Source organism: Rhea pennata, chromosome 20, assembly GCF_028389875.1.
Source record: "Rhea pennata isolate bPtePen1 chromosome 20, bPtePen1.pri, whole genome shotgun sequence".
Taxonomy (NCBI): domain Eukaryota; kingdom Metazoa; phylum Chordata; class Aves; order Rheiformes; family Rheidae; genus Rhea; species Rhea pennata.
This window is the reverse complement of record NC_084682.1, coordinates 1,868,932-1,894,103: the sequence shown is the minus strand read 5'-3', so window position 1 is coordinate 1,894,103 and position 25,172 is coordinate 1,868,932. Positions and strand designations below refer to the sequence as shown.

General features: G+C 45.9%; 1 long non-coding RNA gene across 2 annotated transcripts; it reads left to right on the top strand.

Moving 5' to 3' along the window:
* Positions 1-1,289: 1,289 nt before the first annotated feature.
* LOC134149497 (uncharacterized) lies at positions 1,290-19,590 on the top strand. Of its 2 annotated transcripts, none has more exons than XR_009960447.1 (5): positions 1,290-1,435; positions 8,144-8,223; positions 11,041-11,194; positions 13,569-13,646; positions 19,534-19,590. It is a non-coding gene; the product is annotated as an uncharacterized LOC134149497 (long non-coding RNA). The 2 variants fall into 2 exon arrangements; XR_009960448.1 differs by lacking the exon at positions 1,290-1,435 and adding an exon at positions 6,968-7,079.
* The last annotated feature ends 5,582 nt before the right edge of the window (positions 19,591-25,172 follow it).

The following is a 25,172-nucleotide window of genomic DNA, read 5'->3' as shown; positions in this document are numbered from 1 at the left end:
CCAGATGATTTGACCTTGCCAATACCAAGCTTTATAGATATCAGTAATAAAGCATTTTACATTTTTTAAAATGTAGCTCTAAAGATACTAAAATGTTGGAATTGCTGCACTGTAGTATTGTGTGATTTGCCTCTGTATTTCCAGTTGTTATACTGGCACTGAGCTGAATGTCTTCCAGGGGAAGATAGCTTTGTAACACTTGGATACCGTTTTTAAATAGCCTGAATGCAAAACAGTCCTCTGTGGTGTTGCTGTTTCTTCCCTTCTTTCTTTTCACACCCTTGCTCAAACACACGCACAAACATTTAGTCTTCAGATCCTCTGGGGAATTGTTTTCACAGGAGCCTCTCCTTCCCTCCATTTTGAGCTTTAGAATATTCAAGAAAGCTGTATCTGTTAGTATCTTAGCTTGAATTTATTGTGTTTTTATACTTGCCTTGTTATACAGTACCTGATAAAAGATACGCTGAGATCTGTCAAGGAATATGATGGCCTTTGTAACCCAGGTACTAGACAGTCTCGTTGCTTGGCACTTAAATCAAGGCAATATCCTTCTTTGCATCACCTGAATTTAGAAAGGTTTTATTTGTGTAAATTGCTGGCTCTCCTAGAGGAACAGAGTTTGGTTTGGCTTTCTTTGGGAATAGCACATTGTGATTTGGTTCTGCAGCTGCAATTTTTTAGGACAGGTAGGGCAGCTAGACAGACAAGCTGGTCATTTTACACGTTTGTCAGGAAAATGTATGCGGCATCAGAGCAGGTCTTTAAGGCACTGTCTACTCGGGGAAAACTGCAGGTTTCTGTGTTGAATTTCCATGCTGGGAAAGAAAATGTCATACAAGTGGCTCTACTAACCCTGTGCTTTCAAAGAGGTTTTTGCAGAAATGGTATCAGTTCCCTACCATTTTCCTCGTTATGTTCTTAATGAGTATTTTTTAACTGGATTGGGATTGGTCCTCTTTTAGCATTTTGGTTCTGTGACACCAGAAATATGTAAAAAGAATTCCCTGCCCAGCAGTTCTCAGAAGAATAAAATGCAGGGCAATAATTTGGGGCAGGGCAGAAGGGAGTCACTGAGGAGCAGAGCATGGGTCATAGCATCCCTGTAAGAAGAGCAAAATCTCAATTGTAGCTCAGGATGAAAAAGCTGGCTGCTGCTTTCCCTCATACGTTAGTAAATCTCAAGTACTTGCAGGACCTGACCCACTCCTTGTTCTGTTTTTAGATCATCCAACTGTCAACAGTTTGGATAAGCAGCTAGTTTGGGCCAGGGTAGCCAAGGAAGCTGAGAAGACAGAGCCACGAGGAGAGCCCAGCTACACAGCTAGACGTGCTGCCTGTTCCACTGGGCACCAGAGCTGCATTTTTGGCTGCAGGCAGAAAGGAGCAGATACCTGCCAGTTTGCCCAGTGAGAAGATTGTTGATTTGGAGCTGGTGAGTAACAGACACCAATCTGTGCTCCCATGAAACTGAATTCCCTGTGAGGTGTACTGAAATACCACACAGCTTTCAGGCCCCACTTCCACCAAAAAAGGTGTAGAAAGCACATAAGTAGATGCAAAACCCTGGCAGTGTGTATTCTGCTCCAGTCTCATCTTTCACTCCAAGGTTACTGCACAGTAACTGGAGCCCTTTAAAGTGGGTAGCCCTTATCAAAGTTCCACGGGAAACTTTTCCTCTTTGTCTTTATTTTAACAGAGAGGACTTTGTTAATCTTCAAGGAAGGGTAGGTTGTATTATACCCCTGTTTAAAGGAAGCTCTTGCATTCCTGAACATCTGCCTTCAAAGCCTGGACTGAAAGAGCTTTACCAGTGCACTGTCAACACACAGCCCTAAGTAAACCTCCAAGGCCTGTCCCAGTGAGCATTCACCTCTTTTAAAAACTGGGCTGGACTCTCTGGGCCAGTCGCTTTCTTTGCCTGCTTTTCCTGGCCAGACATTTGAAATCTTCCTGGGGCATGGCAGTGCTCTGAAGATGTCCCCCATTGCTTTGAAGCACTGAGCATCAGAAATATTTTGGAGGTACCCACAGGAGCTGAGGCGGCTCAGCTGTCCTTGTCTCTGTCTGACTCTGTGCTGCTGCTTGTATGCATATTCCAAGCTCATTCTGATGTGCGCTAATGCTATTATCCTCTAGAAATTGAAATCAAGTCTGAACCTATAATGTTTCACTGGGAGTGAATTGGGGTTATATATTCCTGTGTACAGCAGCATTCTATTTCAGTCATAGCATTTAATTATGATTGGTGTGTTAGTGCCCACCAGAGCATAACAAATTGTCATTATGTTATTCTGCTGAGTCTAATTTAATTGGCAAGTTGTCACAAAAGCAATTATCCATCATTTATTTTGTTGCCATAACCACATCTTGGAGAGCACCTGCTGTCTGAAGTGGAAAGGCTCTGCAGTCTCTTGGTCCTGGATTTCTTCCACTTGTCTGACACAAAGACACCATTTCCTCCTCTTATTTAAAAATATGTTCCTCATTTCCTATTGTGGTCTCATGTGCAAAGCTGGGAATGCCAAAGGAAATTCACTGCGCAGGTAGTGACCTGTTGGAGCAGCTCAGTGTCCTGTTTGTCAACCTTTAAAAGAGGTTTTCCACCTGCGACCTGCTCGCTTCTGCACACGGGCTGTTTGCCTAGGAGGTCACCTGCGTGCAGAGGCAGGCTGTGGGACAGCAGCGTGGGCGGAGGCCGGTAGAACACACCGATTTACCATCACTAATGATCTGGCTTGAGTCTGACCTTGAGCTTAGCTTGTCTGACTCAGTTCTTACCTTTCTGTTAAAGAGGTACAAAAATGCTTATCTCTTTCTCAAGAGTTACGGGAGGCTTTTGTGGGAATTGCTTTGGTGGCTGCTTGGAGATTCTCAGATGAAAAACACTTTCTTCTGTGTAAAATGTTACTGTAAACGGTTAGAACGGGTGCATCTCAATCTGGCTAAGCAAGGCAATGACTCTCCTGAGGTGCTTTGCACCCTGTGCGGTCATTTATGCTAGCAGAAGGTGGATATAAAGGATCAGCAGATCTGAGTGTTGCTCTGAGCTTGCATGCTGGAGTAGGAGCACGGGGCGAGTTTCGGTCGGGACTCCGCGGGGAGAGCTGACGACCCTCCCGCAGTGGTGCGAGGGGGATCGCGCTGGAATTGGTGGTGTGGCAGTCGCGATGTTTGAGGCCGCGCCACCGGGTCTCGACAGCGGCACCGCGGGGGGAGCACCTGCAGGTTCCTTCCATTGGGTTGAGCGCAGGAGATGCGGGGAAGTGAGTCACCCCGGGGAAAACAATTAATCCGCTCAACAGCGAGAGTGCTGCGTGGTGCTGCTGCCGGGGACCAGCGTCCGCAGGGAGCCCGAGGGAAAGGCATAAATTATAGAGGCTTGTCCCTTCTGGAGGATTCAGAACCAGCTCTGTGTTGTGTCTGTAAGTTATGGTCTGATGAATAAGTCATGGGCCCTGACCATCTCTTCACTTCTGAAAAGTCAAAATGAAATAATGAGAGAAAGGAAACTTTGATTAGAGATTCTTTGTCTGTCATAAATAAAACACTCAGCTTTTTGCAACGCATTTTTTAGGCAAAAAAAAAGGGAGGGGACCCCTACTGAGGGTTTATTTCAGTGTTTAAATATACAGAGTCCTTCCTAGTGAAGGATGGTAGGAATGTGTATAGAGAATTTCAGAGTAGAAAGGATAGGTAGAGCTTTTTCATGGGAGGCTGACTCCAGCCAGCTCCCCGGTTCTTGAGCTGTAGTTGTTTAGCCAGTGCACGATGAAACTGTGGATGCAGCTGAGGTAAAGAGCAAATGTCTTGCTGTGTTTGATGTCCTTGTTGGCCTTCTCAAAGACCTGCATGGGCCGTAGGAACCGCACTGCTCCCGCTCACGTCAGGAGGGTTGCTGCTAGCAAAGCACAGGGAGAAGGCGAGCGGGATGCTGCCTGCAGCCTGCCCCCTCTGTGGCGCGTCCGAGGACCTGTGCTGCTCCCAGGCCGGCCGGGTCGGGCGATTTGGGAGCTGTGGGTGCCAGGACGTAGCTCTGCTCCCTGCCTCCACATTACATAGGCTCATTTCCCAAGTCTAAAATTCACTAGAAATCATCATCCAATCTGCTGTGATGCGAGTTGGATGCTTTTTAATAAGCAAGTTTCTGATAACTTATCTGGGTTCCCATGAAGATTAGGAAGCTGGCAAGTGAAGATTAGGAGTTTCTTATAATCTAGCAGGCAAAGCAATATAAGACTTCCAGAGACCAATCCAAAATTGCAGATTTTCTCCTTCCTGAGACAGTACATGACTTTTAAGCTATTAACCTTTTGGATTTTGGAGAAGGCATCCCAAAATCCTGCAAGACTAACACAGACTTGAAGAGCTTGAAGCCTGTGCCTCACTGTGATAAATGAGTAAATAAATGAAAATCTATTTTGATGTCTGTATTTCTTTCAGTTACTCCTCTCTCCACCCTGTCCCTAATCTCTCCCCCTCTGGTAGTTCTGATTAGCTGCTAATGAGGAAAGATAATTTTGTAGTTAAAGCACAGAGAGAGGGTTTTGTTCCTTGTTCTGTTGCAGATACTGAACAGTTCATTTTTTCCCTTCTATGCCTTGCTTTCTCCATCTGTAAACCAGGATACTGTTTATTTAAGATAAACATTGTAAAGCTAAATTAATCAGTATTTGCAGTTTGCTTCAAAAGTAGCATACAGCTATTTTTTAAAAAGTTAAAACTGAGTAAACTTAACTTTCTTACTCTTGAATCTTCTATGATTGAAATCTAGAACTGGCTGTGTTTCATTTCACCAGCAATGAAAACCTGCCGTTTGTCAAGCTCTTCACCTCACCTTGCGTTTACAAAGAGAGCATTTGAAGGTTGTAAGGTGTCTTGATGTCACTCATATGTATTACCAGCCACTTACCAGATTTTCCTCCAGTAATAGAAGTTATAATCAAAAGCTGAGGTTTTCAGAGGGACCCGCATCCCATCAGCTGGCTATGTCTCTGTGCGCGTGGGCAACTGCGCAGCCTGCTCCTGCAGGGTGGGAGAATTACATGCAGAGCAGAATTGGATGGTGACAATTTTATCTGTCAGTGTATTTTAAGGGGATAGCTTGGAGAGGAGAGAGACTGATGACATGCAGACTTCCCTTGCCATCTCTTTTAAAAAATGAGTAAAATTAAATGAGTCTTGCTGTCTTTCCAGGCTGGAATTAATCAAGGGCATAATCTGCAGGAATACTGTGTGAACATCACAGGTCTGACTCAGCCCCAGGGGCAGGTTTACAGGAGGCAGAGTGTTACCAGAGGAATGTTTTGGACTACATCTATTTAGAGAAGGTTGTGTGGCTCTTGCAAAAAGAATTGAACACCTGAGAGCGAGAGCAGGGACCGGTGGAGTTGGAGCCTCTGGATTTGGGACTGCTGCTCCATGAAGGCGGGTCACGGGTTGTTCTGGAATCGATGTGACATAAGAAAACAAAGGCTCAAAGAGTTAAGGTTTCCAGAGCATTTTCGCTGTCTTGAGTGGTAGAAGTAGCAAGTCTGGCAAAATAGTTTTAGAAGGTATGATTTAAATTAAAATGTTGGTTTCTCCTTTCTTTGCTTTTTTTGATTGTGGGGCAGGGAAAAGAGAGCAACCTTTGTCTGATGGAAGTTGCTATATTTATGCAGAAAGCTATAGTGCGTGTGCTAAAGTGGCAGCCTAGTACTTCCCCAGTTGTTTGTGAGAGACAGTGATGAGAGAACTGGTTCTTTTGGTTTTAAGTTTGAAGCTTAAGTCAGTCTTCTGTGGTAACAATTTTGAACAATTTGGGTCTCAGTCCTATTTTCTTTGCCACAAAGGGGGCATTGGTGGGTGGAATGAGAGGAGAACCTCTCCACAGACAATAATGTGTCTTGACAGGCCAGTTCCACTGTTGCTGAGCTGGAAAAATTTGATTATAGCAAATGCACTCTCTCCATCCTCAAATTGCATTTTCTTTTTTATATCAGAAGAGCTCATAATAGTAATGGGTCAAGAATTGTCAATCACTGACTAGGCACTGTTCAGTGCAATGGGGCTGAGATCTGAACTGGGGCCCGTGGTCATTACTAGAATGTAAATTGTGTTTTGATGACACTTTTGTCCCATTATTTTAGAGCTCTTCAATTTCAGAGCAGCCCCCTGTGGTCAGTACTCTGCAGTGGTGAAACTGAGGCACAGGGAGGACAAGTGGCTTGCTCGCACTTGTTTGCGCTCTGCAAACAGCAGCATGGGAGCAAAACCCTAGTGTTTGCCTGTGATGATAACGCTGCAGCGTAATTACCGAGTGTGAGTCCAGTTTCAAACTGGGAAAGAAGACCCAAGAGTTTGCCAGCTCTTTTCCACTGAGTATGGCATATTCTAATGATATCATTGTCACCCAAGAGCACCAGGAGATCTTGGTAAATAGGTGGAGCCAATGAGTTTTCCCTTTTTTACTGAGCTAGGTGACAGTTAGGCTGAGGAGATTAGGAACAGCCATCTGCTCATTTGTCTCTGTACTATGGGCATTATGCATGCAGGCACTTACTCATCTCTTCCTTGCTTTGTCCTGACTGTACCTAGAAAGACAGTCAATGCTGCATCATTTTGCAAGGCGGTGGTGGTGGGGGGAGGAATCTTCTCATGCAAGTTTTGGAGGAGGGAATAAAGCTAATTTGAATAAACTAATTTCTTTTTCCCACTGAGTGACTCAGGCTAGAATTCCCCAGCTACCTACCCTGGAAAATTACCAGTCACTTGCACACATGCAGATCCCGCTGCACCTCTTACACAATCTGGCAGTGGAGCCAAGTGCTGTGCAGCTAGCCGGGCTCTGGCCACGCCACCCGCTCTGGAACAAGACACAGGGCACCCTCTGTTTCCTGCCCGGCTGAGCAACGCCGGGAGCTCAAACAGGCAGCCGGAGGGACGTCGTGAGCAGCTAGCATTACTGTAAATGAGGTCATGGCAGCACAGCGTGCCTTCATCCCGCTCGTTGTCTGCGCAAGGCCTGGCTGAGTCATCTCCTGCCACGAGGTGTTTGGAACGAACAGCATTGCTTTTTGGGAGAGCAAGTGCAAGAGGTAAAAAGCAACTGGAGATTTAATTTATAGTTTGGGGCAGCAGCTGCTGCAGAGGCAAATCTTGGCCCCTCTGCCCTAGAGGGGGCAAAGCTGATGCAGTCAAAGCGGGCAGAGGATGAGTGTGGAGAGACTTCGGCATTCAGGGAGTCCCTGTGTTCAGATGTGTTGCGCAGGAAATGTCTGCCAGCAGCACATCCACTGACCAGCTGCACTGGGTGCCCGGCAAGGGAGGGGAGTTGTGTCCAGCCCTCACTGCCCCAGAAAGGAGCTGCGAGTGCTAAGCAGCACTAAGGAGAGAGCGGACTGTTGCAGCTGCCAGATTGCTGTGGAGCAGGCAGAGGAGGAGGGGCTGGAGTGACTTTTCCAAGATCATATAAAAGATCAGTGGCTGAGCTGGGAATAAAGCAAGGAGAACTCAGCCCAGCCCACTGCCATGTCCAGAGTTTTCAACTCTGGTTTCACCTACGTATTCCTGACAAACATCATGCAATGGCACTTGTATGCACAAGTGAGAGGATTGTTCTGCCAGGGCACACGTATAGATGATTGTGCCTGTAATTTGGCTTGTTTTATACAAGACACTTCTAGCTGCATCACTAGGTTTGCTTCAGTGATGCTGCGCTGTCTCTCAGATGGAGGCCCTGTATTCCGGCGTCTGGGAGAGCTGGGGAACCGCAGCGTGCCTGTGAGGGTGCCTGGAGTGGGAGGCAAGGTTTTGCTGTTAGTTTATGGGAGTTTGAACTATACTTCCATGATTTCCCATGGTGCTGCTGAGCTTATCTCTGATGCCCCTTTTAAGATATCCTGGAACAGGGCTGCTCTTGCAAGCTGTGCCAGGAGTCCCAGCAAGATGCTTTAGAAAAGCATTTGACACAGGGCTGTTCTGCCATGTTTCTTCACCTGGCCCAATGTGGCTCTTGTGCAGGCACTGCAGCGTTTGTGCTTAAATCACTTCTAGCCAGCTGGTTCATTTACAAACAGTTCAGTTCTCTAGAGTTGACAAAGCTTTAGCTCCAAATTTTCATTCTCTACCTTACTTTTCTCATTTTTTGGCTCTTTTCCAGGTTTGAATCACTTTGTATTGCCTCATTCGTGCCTGCCATTGTACCAGCTGTCTCCCAAACCCAGACTCCCTCTCCTGAAGGTAAGCAAACACACACACATGTGCTCTAGGTTATATATTGGCACAGACCTCTTGCCAGCTTGATCCATTGCCACGTACTTAAATCCACTGTCTCAGATTCCATTCACTGTTTCTGAAGATCTTGCCAGCAGATGGTGAAGGTTTAGAAATTAGTGCTCAAGGAGTTAATGAACATGATCTAATTCGCTTGAATGTATGACTTGGCACGTGTCTACACCCAGAGTGCTTTACTGATATAGGAAAGCTAAAAGCCTATACCAGCAAAATTGTTCCTCTGGATGCAATGTCTTGGCAAAAACATCTCTTCTTCTCCATGCATGCAGACACACACAAAAACTAAACAAACCATACTAGTAGAAGCACGGTTTTCCTGATATCAGTATGTCAACACTAACTTCTGCTTGGCCCCACCCTGCTGAAGAGAGATCATGGCTGATATAGCCATGCCAACAGAAGCCTAAAATAGTGTCAAGTACGTAAATTATTTTTCCTTGGTGTCCTATCCACACAAAGGAAGGTGGGTGCTTCCCAATGTCTCCTGGTTGGAACTCCTGCAATTTAAAAAACAAAGAGGAGCAAAACAGAAGCCCCTTTGTTCCTCCCTCTTTAAGAGCATTTAAAGTATTTACATATTTACAGGTATCTAGGATTTTTCTCCATTGGAATGTGCCCAGTAGATGAGTGCCAGCGTCTGTAAGCTTTTACAGCACTGTAAAGAAACAATCAGATTTCAACCCCTGTTTGTCAGTTATCTGGCATGACTAGAAATGATTAGGCTCACATCCTAGTCACAGTGCTAGGTTGTACCTTCTAATCGTTGTGATTTGTGTCAAGCGCTGTGGCACATAAGGAATGGCACACATCTGGTTTGGTGGCAGCCAGAGTGAGAAAATCTATGACAGGAGTGTTCTCTCTGGGTCATAAATCTGGATACAGTCTGCGTGGATAGTGCTGAAAGGTCAGCAAAAGCTTTGGCTTGTTTAGAAATGTGCTTGGTGGCCTCCGTCCAGTCCCATTATGGAGAGGTCTGCATGGCCAGAATCATTGGCACTGATCGCCTGTCTTGTTAGTAGTATTGGCAGGGAGGCCAAAGGTAGGAGCAGACTGTGCCACATCTCTCAGATGAGTGATCGCAGAGAACAGGGCAGAAGGGCAGAGCTAGTTTTTCAAGGCGTCCTTTGTATGCTCCAGACACGAAATTGTTAGTGTGAGAGACATTACAACAGCTCTCCCCAAGTTAAATCAAACACAGGAGAAAAGTATGTAAATATATTGCTATGTTAATTTAGGTCTCAAACAGGAGGTTCCTGTTGTCTTGTTCGCTGTCTCTAGCCTGGAAAAGCTGAGTGCCAGCTAGGGATGGGTGATGCTGATTCACATCCAGACTCTGTCTTGGGAAGCTTGAACACAAATGGTTCAAGCTGCTTCTTTTTGGCAACAGGAACCAAATTCAAGACCTGCTATAAAGACAGGTCAGATGCACAGTTATATCCTTATGAAGAGCAATTCTTTGTTCAGCATTGCATATAAAGACTGTATCAAAACTAGGGAGTAAACAGCATCCCCTGGATGGTGCCATTATCAAGTTCAGAAAGTCCTATTTGGCCTACCTTCTCCACCAATTCAGAATCAACAGGAAAGTCTAGGAAAGCCCTTAGTGTCATTCTAGATGTTGTCGCAGAGCTTCATTGGGATAGGATTAGAGTGTAAGGTGTATTTCAACCATGTCTTTTAGAATGGATATACTTTTGCAGTGTTCATCAGCTACTCTGGACTCACCTGATCTCAGCTGGAAAGCTGCATACTGTCTCCCCTGCTTGCTCATGCTTTGTCCTTCATGTACTGTGTGATCTGTAGTGTCCCAGAGGAGCCCCGCTTTCTTGATAGTTCACAGGTGCAAATGTGACCTTTGATAGAGTTACATTCTGAGGCACTGAGGGCTTTGGCCAAAAGTATTCAGCCTTCCTAACAGAAGTTGCCAGTCCTCCAGGACCCCTTTTTATCCCCAGAGCCTTTATTTCTATGTATCCTACTTTCATTTACCTCTCTGTGCCATTTCTGCTTCTCCCGTGAATTTAGTCCCAACAGTAGGAGCGGGAGAAATGGAGCTCCAAGCAAAGCTTTCTCTTTTCTTTTTGCATTGTTTTTGTTTTTTATTATGTCTATTGCCCCTTTGCTCTTTCGCTGGCATCCACTGGAGGACCACAAGGAGAGGAGTAATAGACATAGCTATCCTGGGGCAAAGAAATGCTGTTTAATTTAAATGATGGGTCTTGATACAACCTCATAGCCAGCTCATGCAGGTGCTGAGCATATAAATGGAAAACGTTCAAAACTATGGCAATACTAGCCAGATATTTGTGCAACTGATTTATTAGTGAAATTCCTCAGGATGGAGGAGGGATCACAAAGCTGCTGAGTGTGATGAATAACTTATTGTAATGTATTATTTAGAAAATTATAATGAAAAGCAGAAAATATATGGAGGGGAGCAGACAAATACATTGCTCAGTTGGCAAGTTATTGACTAGTTAGAGCCAGGAAACAGATATTTAGGAGGGTTTGGGAATTTCCATGGTTTTCCCTTAATTAAATCACTGATCTGTAGACATATTTATTGGGTGTCCTGCTGCCATGTTTGATTCTGGGGGACAAAATTACTCCAAGCTGGTAAGAAGCTATTGAGCTCCTCAGGTCTAGATTGCTGGTTTGAGTATAGCCTGTTTAAAAATTGTATTCAAGTGCTAGCTGTTGTGAAATGAGTTTGCTGGTTCCTTGCTTTCCTAAACACTAAGGCTCTTGTCTCACTCATTTCAGCCCCAAACTTCATGCTGATGGATGGTCTCAGCAGAGACCCCAGCGCCTGCCAATAGACCTGTTAAAGGTGGAGTTGCAGCTGACTGATAGGGAAACTAGCACTGCTTCTTTCTATGAGATTTCATCTGCCTGGGCTGTCAGTCCCAAACCCGGGGTGAGTGCTTCTTTGTAAAGCCGTATTAACTAACTCTGCAGCTACATCAGTCAAGGAAGGATGGAGATGGAGAAAGGAGTGTATGTGTTTGAGAGGCAATAGCATAGCACAAACTCTAGAACAGAGACTAAAATACAGATCTTCTGCTTCTCCTATGTTCTACTTTACTGTGTATATTAAAAGGACTTTGAGGTAAGGGATATTTTAATAAAAAATGAAATTTATGTATAATATTCCAGAGATTTTTTTTTTTAGAGATATGAAAGGTCATGCATTTCATTGTAAGCAAGATTGGAAGGTTATTTTTCAAAAAGCTTTTTCTTAGAAAAAGTGAATTTCAAGAAGCATTTGCAATTCCCCAGGAAAGTGAGGAAAGAACTCTTTTTGTTTGCTTTTGCATATGGGACTGCCTCAGCATGTCATAACCCCAGCTAGCATAAGACTAAATATTCATTCTTATAAAGTCCAAAGACAGAGGCTATCAAATCATAGAGACAGGAGTTAGATGATTAAAAACTGAAAGATTTAAAGAGTTCTGCTGTACCATATAATCCTACCCACCCTTCCTCAGAGCAGGTGTGTTCCCTTATTAGTTAGCATCAGTTTATTAGAATGAGTTTGTTGGTGGATTTTGACCCTGAATATTCCTGCTGAAAGTTGCAGGAAAAAGCTTTCCAGTGAAGCTCTGCACAGTGTAGAAAACTACAAGCTCAGGTTTTTATACTTAGACTTGCCCATGTAAGATTTTTTTTAATGTAGATGGTATTAGCCTGTGCAAAAGATGGGATAGTAGGAAGACATTTTTCACGCACTTCCAGGACACACATTAATTTCAAAATGACAAAAGGTCAGTTTTTCTCTTAGCATTTATGTCATTTGGGGACTGGGATGCCACCAGAAGACTAACAAGTTCCCTTCCCACCTTTCTCTTCCCACTGCCACAAGCATCTCACTGAAGTATGTAGAAACACTGAAAACAAATGCAGTACCAATTTCTTCTTCTGTAACTTTTTCATTCCACTTGCAACATGTTCCATACAAATTCACTCATTACAGTTCTACGACTGCTATAAGAGGAGGTGTGAATATTCCTTTTTTAATCTAGGAAAAAAGACACAGTGCTATGACATTTTTTTTGCCTTTGACCGCAGAATAAAACAGTGTCATAGTGGGGACAAGAACTCAGATCTCACTCTTTTTCTAGCTGTAACCTTGTATAACCAGCCAGACAGTAGCCTTGCTCTGCTGGAGCTATAATCCACTTTTTCTTTCCCAAACCTTATAGAGAGACAGCCTAGACTTCCTTTCTCCTTCAAAGTGACAGTCAGAAAGGATACAATTCCAAACTATTGTGTTTTGCACAATAAGCTGGGCAGGCAAGCTTTTGCATGTCTGGCTCATAACATTCATAAATTTGTACCTACCTGAGGCATATCTTTGGAGGAATTTTTTGTGTGAGAAAACAGAAGATTTAATTTCTCTTGTGGCTCTGTGAAGTTTTACCAGATACCCAGCCGGTTTGCTGTTTTCCTTCCAAGCCTAGCTCAGCGTCATTCCCTGGCCGCTTGCTTGCGGGCAGAGCAGGCTCTGCCTCGGGAGAAAAGCAGCTGTGCCTGGAGCCTGTGCGGAGCAGGCCTCCACATCCTGGCTGCTCCTGCCTGCCGCCAGATGTTGGCAGCTGGGAGTGGGGCTGGGGTCCTGGAGCAGAGCGGGTGGCACCAGGGGGTGCTGCGTGCTCGCAGCTCGGCCGGCTGCTGCTCCCAGGGCTGGGCTGCGGGCGCTGCTGGGGTGAGAAGGGAAAAAAACGAGACAACTTTATTCTAGCTGAGTATTTTTTTTTTCCTTGCTCTCTAATCATATCCTGGGGTTGATAAAGATGTTATTAGGATGATGTTTCCCATAGCAACTCAAAACGTGCTCTCTGCTCCTTGCTGTTGAAACATTTAAACTTCTGTGGTCTTGGGGGAAAGTGTCCTCGTGCTTGTGACCGCTGCCTGCGAACTTAAGGCCTCAGTAGGGGCTGTTGGCTGACTGACGAAGGTCTCTCTGCTAAAGAGCCTCCTCAGAGCCCACGTGGGCAGTTCCAGCCCTTCCAAACGTTAACGAAGGGACAGGGCAGCCCAGCCCAAACGGCCCGCGGTTGGGCCCCAGCTAAAGAGGGAAAGGCTCTGGGCAGAGCCCCTGCCTTGTGCCCCCCGTGTTCTCTCCACATGGAGATAGCAGTGAGACCTTCCAGGTCAGGGAAGCAAGGACTGCGGTGAAGGAGCACAAAGCAGCCACGTGTCCTGGGATTTTTATATATTCCCAAATGTCATGTGTGACGTGAAGGCTTCTGCACAGCTGTCCGTTTCACGTGGGTACTTTGTGTTGGCAGAGATACCGCACGGCGTAACAGCAGAGCTGCCAGCCTGCAAGGAGGGGAGAAGCTGCCTTAACCCTTTCCCCAATGCAGGTAGCCTTGTTGCTTTGGTGTTGCTCTTTCAATGCTTTCCAGTGTTTAAAGCCCTTTCTGTATTTACAGTGCCCTAAGCATGCCAAAATGGTACCTGCTTGGTCTGGCTTGTGCATACAGCTGCTGTGTTGTCCTCATCAGCTATGTCTCTCGTTTCTGCAACCTGTGGCTGATTGAAGTCTCCCAGGAACCCACCCCAGGGCCTAATCCAAACCTCTTGAAGCCCAAGAAAAGCTTTGGTGGTGTTTCCAGTAATGCAAATAGGCAGTGAAACCAGGAGATGATTTTGCAATTCATGATGCTCTTTTTAAAAATTGAGACAGTATTTGCTCTAGGAATAACTGAGAGGAGAAACGAGGACAAGAAGTCTGGATTAATGCTTGACTTCTCTGCCAAGCAGAGGTGCTGAGTCAGACAGGAGCACGTGTGTGTGGCTACTTCTTTGGTAGCCACAGAGGATCTCAGTCTATCCCTGGCCCAGTGACAAGACCCAGCACAGCCCATTCATGGCCATCAAGGTAGGTTATACTGGCATTCAGCAAAAGAGGCATCATAAGGTGTTCTCGAGCAAAGGCCGGTGGTGAGACTGCAGAGACAGCAGGTGGGGAGAAGGATGTAGCATGGCCTCAGACTGCACACGGGGCGGAGAAGATCCAAGGGTCTCTTGGATTGCAGCCCCAGGGATGAGCTGTCCTTGTGCTCCGTTCCTGCCCCCCTCTCTTGCTTAGAGGTCACTAGCAATAGCACCGTTAGTCAAGTTACCCTGCACTAGTTTTTGATGTCCCCTTTGTGCTCACTTCAAAGCTTCGGGAAATGCTGCTGTGTCAGTTGTCGCTGTGCTGGCTCTTCCCTGCCTTTGGAAGGACGAGGAGGGAGCAGGGTTGCTCTGTTCCAGCCTCTTGCTGGTATGGTCTTCTGATAGAAGAACTGACAAACAGACAGTTTAGTCTCTCTGAAACTATCCATCTAATCATCTCTTCCCTTCTCCTCTCTCCCTAGGTCTCTGATGATTGTGCCTGAGAAAAATTGCTTATGCATTTTTATAGCCTCTGACGTCTTGATTTGTAGGCACAGACACATAAGTGCTATACAATTAACCCACACTGTTTGGCCTGTGCAGTAATTTGCCAGTGCAAGATCAGAGGCTGCTGATGAAAATTAACCATTTGTGTTTGGAATCATTAAGCTCTCAGAGCTGCACGGCGGCACGATGCCTCCCTCCGTCCCTGCTGTGCACGCCTGTTGTCTGTCCTGAGCCCTATCCAAAGAGCTGTATTTAACCCCCCTTACTCCCCAGGGCAGTCCCCTTCTCCAACCTCAGTGCAAATTCAAGTTTAGCCTTAGGCATCTCATTTAGTAGGGAAAGAAAATGAAGTGCTTAAGAATGGGGGAAAGTCTTTGGCTTCCTCCCAGATCAGTGCAGTGAAATTTGCAGGAAACCCCCCAGGCAGCTCCCACTGCAGGGCTGAGATGTGTGAACTGCACCCAGTGAAAGAGGAAACGAGCAGAACCTCAGCTCCCCGGCGCTGGCCTCCCTGTTGAGTGAGTGTGGCTCCCTTTAAAATCCGGGTGGACTTTTGGAGAGAGGTAAACATGAGAGCACATCTCATTATTTTTTAAGCTCCTTTCAAATTATTTTTTCCTCTCATACAATAGCAGAGGCTAAGAAACCAGAGCAGAATAGACCAAAACTTTTCCAGCAAGGCTGCCTGAGCTTGCACGTGTTGTGAAGGCAGGCAACCCCTTGATCTCTGCCCTTCCCGTGAAGGGTTTGGGACACTGGAGTGAGAGAGGAGATCTGTGTTCAGTGCAGCTTCCACCTCTGCTATCAAGGTCTTTTGTGAGATTAGGTAAGTCACTTATTTTCTCTGATCTTCAGTAGATAATAGCAATTTAGCCTCTGCTTCTCTCCTCCCAGGAAGACAGAAAAGATTTATTAAAATAATAGCAGTAATGCTCAGTAGTGTTAGATGCTGGAATTATGATAGTAACAGAGCAGATATAGCCATAGCCTTCAGAAATAAGGGAAAGAGCAGGCAGGACTAAATGCAGTTTTTCACTATCATCCTTTGAGTACAGTGCGAACAATCTTTTAAGTTTCTTCTTGCTTCCTGTTGCATCCAGGAGCAGAACTGATAGCAAAGAAAAGGCAACTGCTCATAGAAGTAAAGGTGGCAAAGCCTACTTTGGCTTTTGAAGGACTAAAATTGCACACAGGTTTGATCTGGCTTGCATCTATCAGATTTTTTTCCAAAAATCTGGATGACATCAATAACCCTCCCTCCAACCTAGGCCCTGTCCTAGATCCAAAAGTACCTAGGACCAGATTTATGAGAGTGTAAAGGCATGCTGTTCATGTTTCCTGGTGATTGCATTGGCTGCCTGCTTGCATGCAGTAACTTCTGTTTGTCATCTGCTGTGAGCTTTTTTTTTTTTTTTTTTTTTAATTCAGTTTAAACTGTCAGAGCCTGTGGGTGAAGTTCAAGCTTAGCCCAAAGAGGTGCAGGTCAGATTCTTCAGTTTCTCGAACTGGGTGCAAATCACTCAGATGGTCAATAAAGCAGTGTCACTGGGAGAGGTATGGGACTGCAGGTGTGTGCAGAATGAGTGTAATTGAGAGAACCTAATGGAAGAATGCTTTGGGGTCCTCAGCCCATCAAGGGCAAAAGCTGGCCATGGGGGTGTTTCTCTCACTCCTGTCCTCATCAGCAGCCTCGGCTGTCAGAGCACAGCCCCTACCAGCTGCTCCGTGTTAGGAGTCTGCGCGGGCAGAGACCAGCCAGCTGCACGCGTGGAACAAGCGATCCAGAGCACTCCACTGCTGCTGCGCTGAGCGCTTCCGAGCAGCGTTCGAGGGCAGAGTGCGGACCACGGGCTCCCGGGAGGAGATGGTGTTAGTCAGTCATCTCTCAGACCGTCATCCAAGGCAGAATGAGGAATGATCTTACGTCAAGGTGTTCTTTCCACCTTGTGCTGGTGGAAGTGCAGCCTATGGGGAGGGCTAGAGGCCCCGTGTGGGTCGTAGGACTCTGACCAAGGAAGAGTATGGGGCAAAGCAGAAAGAGGTCTCAAAGAGCAGGAGTATGAGGGATCTGCTAGGGCTGGGCAGCGGGCCCCTGATGCGAGCCCGCGCTTTCAGGAACGGCCGTGCTCCTGTTTCCCTTGGCTGTGGCTGTCTGCCCAAGCTCGCTGGGTCTACATCCCTCTGCGGAAGAGGGGAGCTGTAGGAAAGCTGAGAGTGATTCAGTAGTGGGTAATTATAGAAAAAAAATGAAACCTGGGCTGGAGTTCAGGATCGTCAGTGTGCCTATGGTAAGATTTGTGTTCAAAGTGCAGGAATATTGGTGGGATACACTGCTTTAATGAGAATTTTCTCTGTGGTGAGTCATACCCAGGGGAAACTCAAAACATAAAGCTTTTATCTGATGTGGGAAATAGTGGTTGTCAAGATTTGGCCTAAGGAGTCTGTTTAGCTCTGATATTAGTGGTGGAATTAGTGGGAAGTCAACAGAAATCCAGGGTATTGCAGGACTGCTTTTGCTACTTGGAGCGGAGGGATATTTTCTGGTGCGAGCGCTGCACTAGGATCAGATGATCTGAGTTCAGTTATTGGCTGCAGCATAGGCTTCCTGTACGACTTCGGACGAGTTGCTTAGTCTCTTGGGTTTTGGTCAGCTTCCCCTCTTGGAGGAATGTTCAGAGGATATATCACTAATGCATTTTACTCTCTTAACTAAAATAGTAATGCTAGACCTGGGTAGACGGAGGGGCTGAAAGAAAGAAACCAATCCCTACCAATTTACTGTGGACCGTGGAAGTGCCACCTTAAGTCAGCAGGCACCCAAGACCGTTTCTACTTTGCTAGAGTGTGAAATACATTTCACCTTGAAAGAAGTAGATGCTGGGTTTAAACAACGAACTTTGAGCTGATGACAAACGCAGTACTTCAAAGTTCTCCTTTTGACTTGGATGCCATCCTATCAAAATGATCTGTGGATTACCACCAGTTGGGTTTATCGGCAGCAAAGATAATGTAGGTGTTTTCAGTTGTACAGAGGAAGAAAAGATAAGGGGAAGGAAGAGCTGGAAGAGAACTTGACTGACTAAGATAAATTTACTGTACTACAGGAAATCGAAATGTGAAATAAAGATCTCAAACAACTGAAATATTTAAGAAGATATAGAAGTTAGGTGCACATGACAGCCATTCTGAGCAAGCCAGCTCCTGGCAGGATGGTCCTTTATCAATCCATCACCCAGCTGGACTGAATATTATAGAAGATAATAGGGTGGAGGAAGAGTTGAAATAGAAACTAACCATTAAAGGAAACTGAATGACAGGTTCTCTGTACAAAATAGGATTATAATTAGTAGGAAGAGACAAAGTTTTCCGCTTTATGCTGCTCTTTTTGTTGTTTTTTTTTCCATCTCAGTCAAGATTGTCTCGGAGTGCAGAAACGATCACCGTTACTGAGGTGAGCTGTGTCTTTCCCAAGATTGGGACTGCTCTCCCCAAGGCATCTTTTCGCAGCACTGGCAGGAGCGCAGCTGCCAGCAGGAGCAAGGCTGTGCCTGTCCCTGCCTTCGCCTGCCTGCGGGCCGTGGCAGCAGGAAGGGACTTGCTGCCTGCTGCTGAGTTGTCCTGCCCTCTCTGCTTGGGTCCCTCCCGAGTAGATCCTGATGGCTTTTCTGTATCGGTTGCAGTCTTGAGGCCAGCTCTGAAGGTTATCTCACCCTGGGATGGTGACACAGCACCCTTGTGGTTATGGGCTAGCTGTCATCCAGAAAAGCCGCTGCCAGTCCAGGGTTGGGGAAACACGCTCCACGTCTGGCCAGGACTTTGGAATAGCCTCGCATGTACTAAACTGGCCCTCTGGGCTCAGCATTCTCAAGTGCCAGCTCATCTTCCCTTCTAGTTTCTCCTCTCAATTCATCTCCTCTCGCTACCCCAAGGTGCGGATGAGCAAAGCCTCGCTGCTGTCACTGTGCTAGCACAGTGTCTGCAGAGCATCACCCTGTTCCCTCCAGGTATGTGTTTCATACCTTTTCCTTAGCCCTTTGAATGGCTTGTCCACTGTGAGCTCTTTCCAGCAGAGACCATTTATTTGTACAGTACCTAGCTCCCTGGACATGGTCAAATACATATGAATAATAACGATCGTGGAATCTCGCAAGGGTGGTCAAAGCACGGACAGTGGGTCAGACCTTCAGTATGTATTAGTACCCACTGATTTTCAAATGCTAGCAAGCAGTTTTAAAAGGAAACCAAACCTACTCAATATTTAGCTTTATCAACCAGCTGCAATACTGAAGAAATAGGTGCTTTTGTCACATGTATAAATCCCATCAACTGAGTGCTAATCAAGTTGGACAAGCTTTGATATATTCCTATGGGCCATCTGCTGCCATCTAGATGGGTTTTAATTTTATGCTGTGCTGATTGTCAGATGTTTGCAAACTTTCATATTAAGCCTCTCCTTTTTGTTGCTGTCTCACAATCCCACACTCTATTCACATGGCTTTCACAGACTATAAAACCCACTGGAAGGAGGAAATCCAGGCTCTCTCCCATATCGTTTCCTGGGAGGGAAGAAAAGTTAGTCCAGGCTGAGATCCAGACTGCCTTTCCAAGGATATTTGTGGTATCCTTCCCCATGTCGTTTCCATGGCCGTTGTGGTTGTAATGGCATTTTTGCCCTGTCTTTGGAAATGTCTCTTTAGTGCTATGGCTACTTCTCATGTGTACTTCATGTGTGGCTTTACAGTAGGGCCCATCCATATGGCAGCTTTAAAAAGATACATATGCTTTTGCAATTTCTTTGTATAAGCAATGGTTTCTTGATCTCTTATTTCCTGCTGCTAACAATTCTCTATTTACTTATTGCAGGATTTCAAAAATTGTGGCCAAGTCAGGCAGCACACCATACTCCTTGGGACATCTGGGATGACTTGAAAAGTAAGTTACATGATCTTAATGTCATATCAAACTCTGCTTCCTTTCATTTCTGGAAAGAATTTCCATTCTAATACCCATTTGTTCTTTCTTACGTAAATTATAAAATCCTCACGAAATTCAGCTGGACCCAAGGTTGTTCTCTGTCTTTAAAATATCCTTCAATACATAAACACCAAAGTGAAAACACTTCAGAATGTTTTTTTTTCCTGACCCTTTTAATTTTGAAGCAGTGATAGGAGCACTGTTAGTACTATTAAACTTGGTATTTAGGATTTTGAAATTGTAGCTTAAATGAAAGAATTCATGAAACGTGTTTAGTTTCAGTGAGAATAAATTTGATGGATTTAAGTGCTGGGAGCTGAAAAACTGCTCATGCAGGAGAAGTCTGAAAGTGAAATTGTCTAGAAAGAACAATCATGAAGCTCATGAGTGAAAGGGAATAGCAAACAGTGGGCTTACAATGTTGGGAAAAATCCTCATAATTTGATTGTTTAGTAATCTGAGACTTAATAACATGAGAAGGGACATTTGAAAAAAATATATACTATGCTTCTTTTGAAACTGGCAGTCCCTGCTTTTAGTGGACAAAATATTTACCCTAATGCCAATAAGAGACTGAATTCAAGCTCCTGATTTTGCTTCTACATTTGATTTGTTCAATAACTGAAGGCAAACTCAAGACTTCATCTTCCTGGAGCTCAACTTCCAGAGAGAATGTTGAAACTAGAGAGTCTGGAGGATTTTTAGACAGGTTAGTTAGAGAAGGCTAGGTCAATCCATGAATTTAAACTAAGCTGGTCTCTGGGGTATCACCCTATCTAACAATGTAAAAAGTATTGTATGGATACAAAAATGACCATCTGTCTGTCACTGTTACACAGCCTAACAGGTCATCATGCAAAATGCTTAAATTGGATAGTTTCGGAGATGACACAACCTAAAAATGCCCAAGGTAGAAGAAATTGATACGTCATTATTTCTTATCTTCATCACTAAAATTATCCTGTGTGTTGGAATATGGTTGAAGAATGAAGTATCAGTATAAATGCACTGAGGGAACTGGAGCCTTTCAAGCCATGCTGTTGAGCTGTCTGATAGCCTTTCGACTTCAGAAATTAGGCAAACAGAGCTAGCATACTGATCCAACATATTAATTGTTTGTTAACCTTTGCATAACCTTTAGAAAATCTTTGGATGTGTGAATTCAGAGCCCAGAGTACACTTGGTGACTCCCAGGATACAAAGCAGCGTTCGCTTGGGGTTACGATTCTCAGACTGGAGCACGAGTGAGGGACGCATACCAAATGTGGCTTATATACACGTTCCGGCAAAAATAGCCCTCTAAGTGACAGGCGCTGGAGAGTTCGGTCGGAGCGGGGAGCTGTTACTTCATGGCCCAGGATGAGAGAGGAGTAATCTATGTGGGGACGGGTTTCTACGGTGAAATCCTGTAAGCGTTCTGTCTTTCCTGTGCTGCAAGGTATATATTCTTTCTGTTTTGTAGCTTCCATTCGCCCAAGTTCATGGAGTCAGATCTCCTGTTTGCATGAATAGGTGTGGAGGGCAGGGTTTTGGTGGCACGCACAGCTTTCTGCTGGCTGGCTATCTGGCCCGTGCTATGCAAGCTTCTCTTTCATCTGAGCTAGGCAGATAGCAGAAACAACGGTCAAGTTCTGCCCCAGTGCTAAATGAGCCAGTGGCTCTGAGATGTGTGCGTGCTGCGCTGGAATAGTAACTAGCCGTTAGTGTATGGAGCAAGGGTCAGTTCCCAAATCCCAAGCTCTGACTTACACTTGGGTGGGTGTTTCAAAGTAATGATTTGTTCACTTCTACCTCCCAAACAGAGTCAGGAAGCTTTACGCGCAGGTGCGTTGCCCTCTTGGCTAGTCTGCGTGGTCCTCGGCTGGCTCGTATGAGTAACTTTGTTCTGAGCTGTCGGGTGCTTAGAGGGCTAGCAGAGGAGCTGGCAAAACTATAGCACGTGCTTCTTGTTGGGGCTGTCGCCACTTGTGCACACACCTGAAATGGCACGGTGAGAGCCTTGTGCCTGCGTGTCTTCTCCCCTCCGGCTCGCGGTGCCCTGGGTTGGTGGCTGGTCTGGCGGTAGGGAGGCTCTGTTTTGCCTTTGCTGGCAGAGTGGACAGGGTTGTCTGGAAGGTCCCTGGATATGATTTCTGTAACTGGGGAGCTGGAGGACATTCACTCTGCAAAATTACATCTTACCTTTGATTAATGCCTTCTGAAGTTTACAAATAACTTCATTTAAACAGCTGTTAGACAGCAGACAGGTTTGTTACTGGCAGAAGGGAAGAAAGTAGTGTATAAAAAATCATCTGCTAAAGCAAACTCACTTTCAGCCCCTTAGTTCTCTTTTTATTGCAGGACCTTTTCCCCTCCTATGCCTTGCCTGGGCTGTTCCAGGAGTGCTAGCTTTCAAGAGACACAGGAAACGCTGTATTGCAAACAGCAGACAAAGCCTCTGCCCCACTGAGCTCACACTTGAAGAAAGTCCTTAGAAAGTGGATGCAACTAACCAAACCCCTTGTTTTTTCTGCTCCCTTCCATCACGTTAGAAGCAATCAAAGCTCTGCGCTGCTGCCAGATTGCCTTGTCCATTCCAATGATCTTTAACTCCATTTTTTACTGAGCAATCAGAAGCACTTTCTCTTCGTCCAGGTGGTCTTTTCCCATTTTACTCTTTCCAGTCCCAGGACCCAGCGCAGTCACATCTCATCATGCCTTTTCTCAAGCCATTTGTACATCCTGCTTTTTTCTGTTGCCATCAATTTAGTCACAGCCTCCCTTCCTTGTTCCGCTCTCTCCCATGCTAACCACAAGTTATTTGGGAATGAAGCTCAGCCTTTAGAGCCCTGGTGAATGCGAATGCAAATCCCCCGCATCCTGCAGCGTGGCTTTCTGAACGTGTGCCTGTCAGCCTCGTAGCGATCGGCCGTTGCCTGGTGAAAAGGGGATAGAATTTTACCCCGGTTTGCGCTCGGCGCCAGCCCTAGCTCAGCTCGCATGCAGACAGGAGCCTGGTAGCTGCCGATTCGAAGTGAATGATGCTGGCCTCGGCCCCTTGGAAGTTTGCCTGCGGTGGGGCTAAATCAGCACCGCTGGCGTGGGAGGAGGCAGGCAGGGAGACGCGGGAGGGGGTGACTGACTGAATCCTAGATCTTGAGTGCGAGGGTTTAACAAGCTATTTAAAATCTCTTTGCTCTCAGAAGGCAGTACTGAGGCGTGTTGGAGAGAGGAGGACAGCTGCGAGCAGGGGTGCTTGTTGGTGTCTCCGGTCCAGGGAGTATCTCCCCGGCTCTGCCAGCGGTTGAGTTGCAGCGCGGAGCTCGCAGAACGGAGGTGTCTCAGCTCCTCCTGGATGTGGCCCTTCCCATTTTCTGGGGGGTTTGATCCCTTTAAAGGGGACCTGCGTAGACTGTTTCAAAGCAGGTACAGATGTGGGGTTTTACTCGTCTTAGAAGCGACCTACTGGCTCCTGGGGGGGCAGGGACTGAAACCCGCTGACACAGAGCAGTACTGCCCTCCTGAAAGCTGGATTTGTTGCTGTAAAGGCCGGAATCCCTTGGCCAGCCGGGCTGCGAGCCTTCCGCTTCACCGTGTTGCGTGCCTGCCTGCTCTGGCCTGGTTTCCTCCGAGCGGGGTGTCCCTGGGAGTCTCGTCCCGTGCGCTGAAGGCTTTCTCTGCTCCGGGGAGTCTTTCCCGCTGGTCTCTGGATGCGGGTCTGCCCTCCCGAGCTGCCAGAGCCCGTTGCTCTCCAGGCTCTAGTTCCTTCCTGCAGTCCGTTCTTCGGCTTCAACCTTTTTTGCGGCGCTCTCGGCTTCCTCTCGGCTCGCCTGAAGCTCGGGTGCTGGTTTTGGTCGTGCCGCGGCTCTGCTGCTGCGAGGAGGTGAGCTGATCGCGCGAGGACCTGCAGCTCTCCCGCGCCCTTCCGCAGCGCCTGCAGGACGGGCACGTCCTCGGGAGCGGCGTGTATCCCGGGATAACGCGGCAGCAGGAGCGCCGGGGCGAGCTTGCCTGCGCCCTCACTTCACCGGGCGGGGAGGACAGGCTTCTCAGACCTTTCATCCCAGTAGGAGAGGGCCTGGGCGTTCGCCCCTAAACTTAGCTGGAATATTTCTTGACCATCTAGATGAATTCAGATCTGGAGTGTTGAGATCCATGCTAAGTAAAACAATATCCTTTTTTGTCCTTAGCTTGCTCAGATTTCAGCTTGGACTGGAAGCCATGTAGCAGTAGACTTTAAAATACAGGATCATCTTTACTATGTATCAATAAAAAAGAAAAATGATTTATATGGAAATATGATGTCATTAAAGTCCAGCGTTTTTCTGGTACACCAAGCACCAATTCAAAAAAAAAAAAAAAAAAAATTTAATCATGTGATTAAATATAAGCTTGCTCTTGAATTTGTTGCTGTTCAGCAAAGCAGTCTAGCATGTGTACTTTGCTGAACTGTGCTTTTGTTATGCTTCTGTTTTTCCCTGAGCGGAAGAATTAAACTCAAGTTGGTATCACCTATTAATAAGACAGCAAGTATCCGAGGCGGTACTTGTGCAGTGCAACAGAGCTCATCATTTTTCTATATATGAGCAATTAAGCTGCACCAGGAGGCCTATGTCTTTATATCATCACCTAATGACAGTGCAGAAGTATTCAGGGGAAGGAGAAAAAAAAATAATCACATCCATATTTAATTGCCAAAGTTATCACCTTCACTTCAGAGCCCTAACTTAGAGCGTTTCTGGCCAATTTCCAAGTCAGATCTATTTCCCCAGACTGTAAAGCAAGTAAAGTGTCCTTATATTATACTTCTGCAACAGAATACCATTTTAAAGCTTGTGAACATGCTTGAAACTGCAGTAAGTAACAAATAGTCTCTCTTCTTCCCAGCAAACAAGAATACCTTTGAGCTGTTAGATTCCTGTTACTTTTTTAAGGAAATTGTGTTTTTATACAGCCCCACACTTGCCTGTCACATTAAATTTTTTATTGCACTAAAACAAAAAACCATCTGGAGCTCCCTGCATTTTGTTATGAGTACTGGAGAGGGGCAGCGTGTCCCTTCCCTAAGCCTGATGCTTTTATTGCTCCCAGGATCTCTTTTTCTTATTCTGCACTCCCTTGTTTTCATCTGTGTGTCCCTTAAGTCCCTGTAATTCTTGATTGTGTTCTTGGATCTCAGCGCCTTTACGCTAGATTTCCAGTCCCTTGGCCATGCATTTCTTGGGGTGGCAGCATAACTGGAAAGTGAAGAACAATATGGGCTGTCAGCTTTCATTAAGCATTCGGGGAAATCCATTGCTGTTTCAGGTGACTGTATGTGTTCAGTCAAATATCTCATTTACCAAGTTCTTCATTTTGTTTTGTAAGCCCTGAGGTCCTTTTCTGTGTTTTCAACCCTTTGCTCAGGCCCCAGGTTTTAACTGAAGCTATTTATCTTTTTCTTCCTTTCTCTCCTCCCTCTTCAAATAGGAGCTAAACAAAAGGCATGTAATGGAGGGTGGCTGGATTGTCAGGTTTCATAAGGTACCTTAGGAATCCATAGCTGCTTT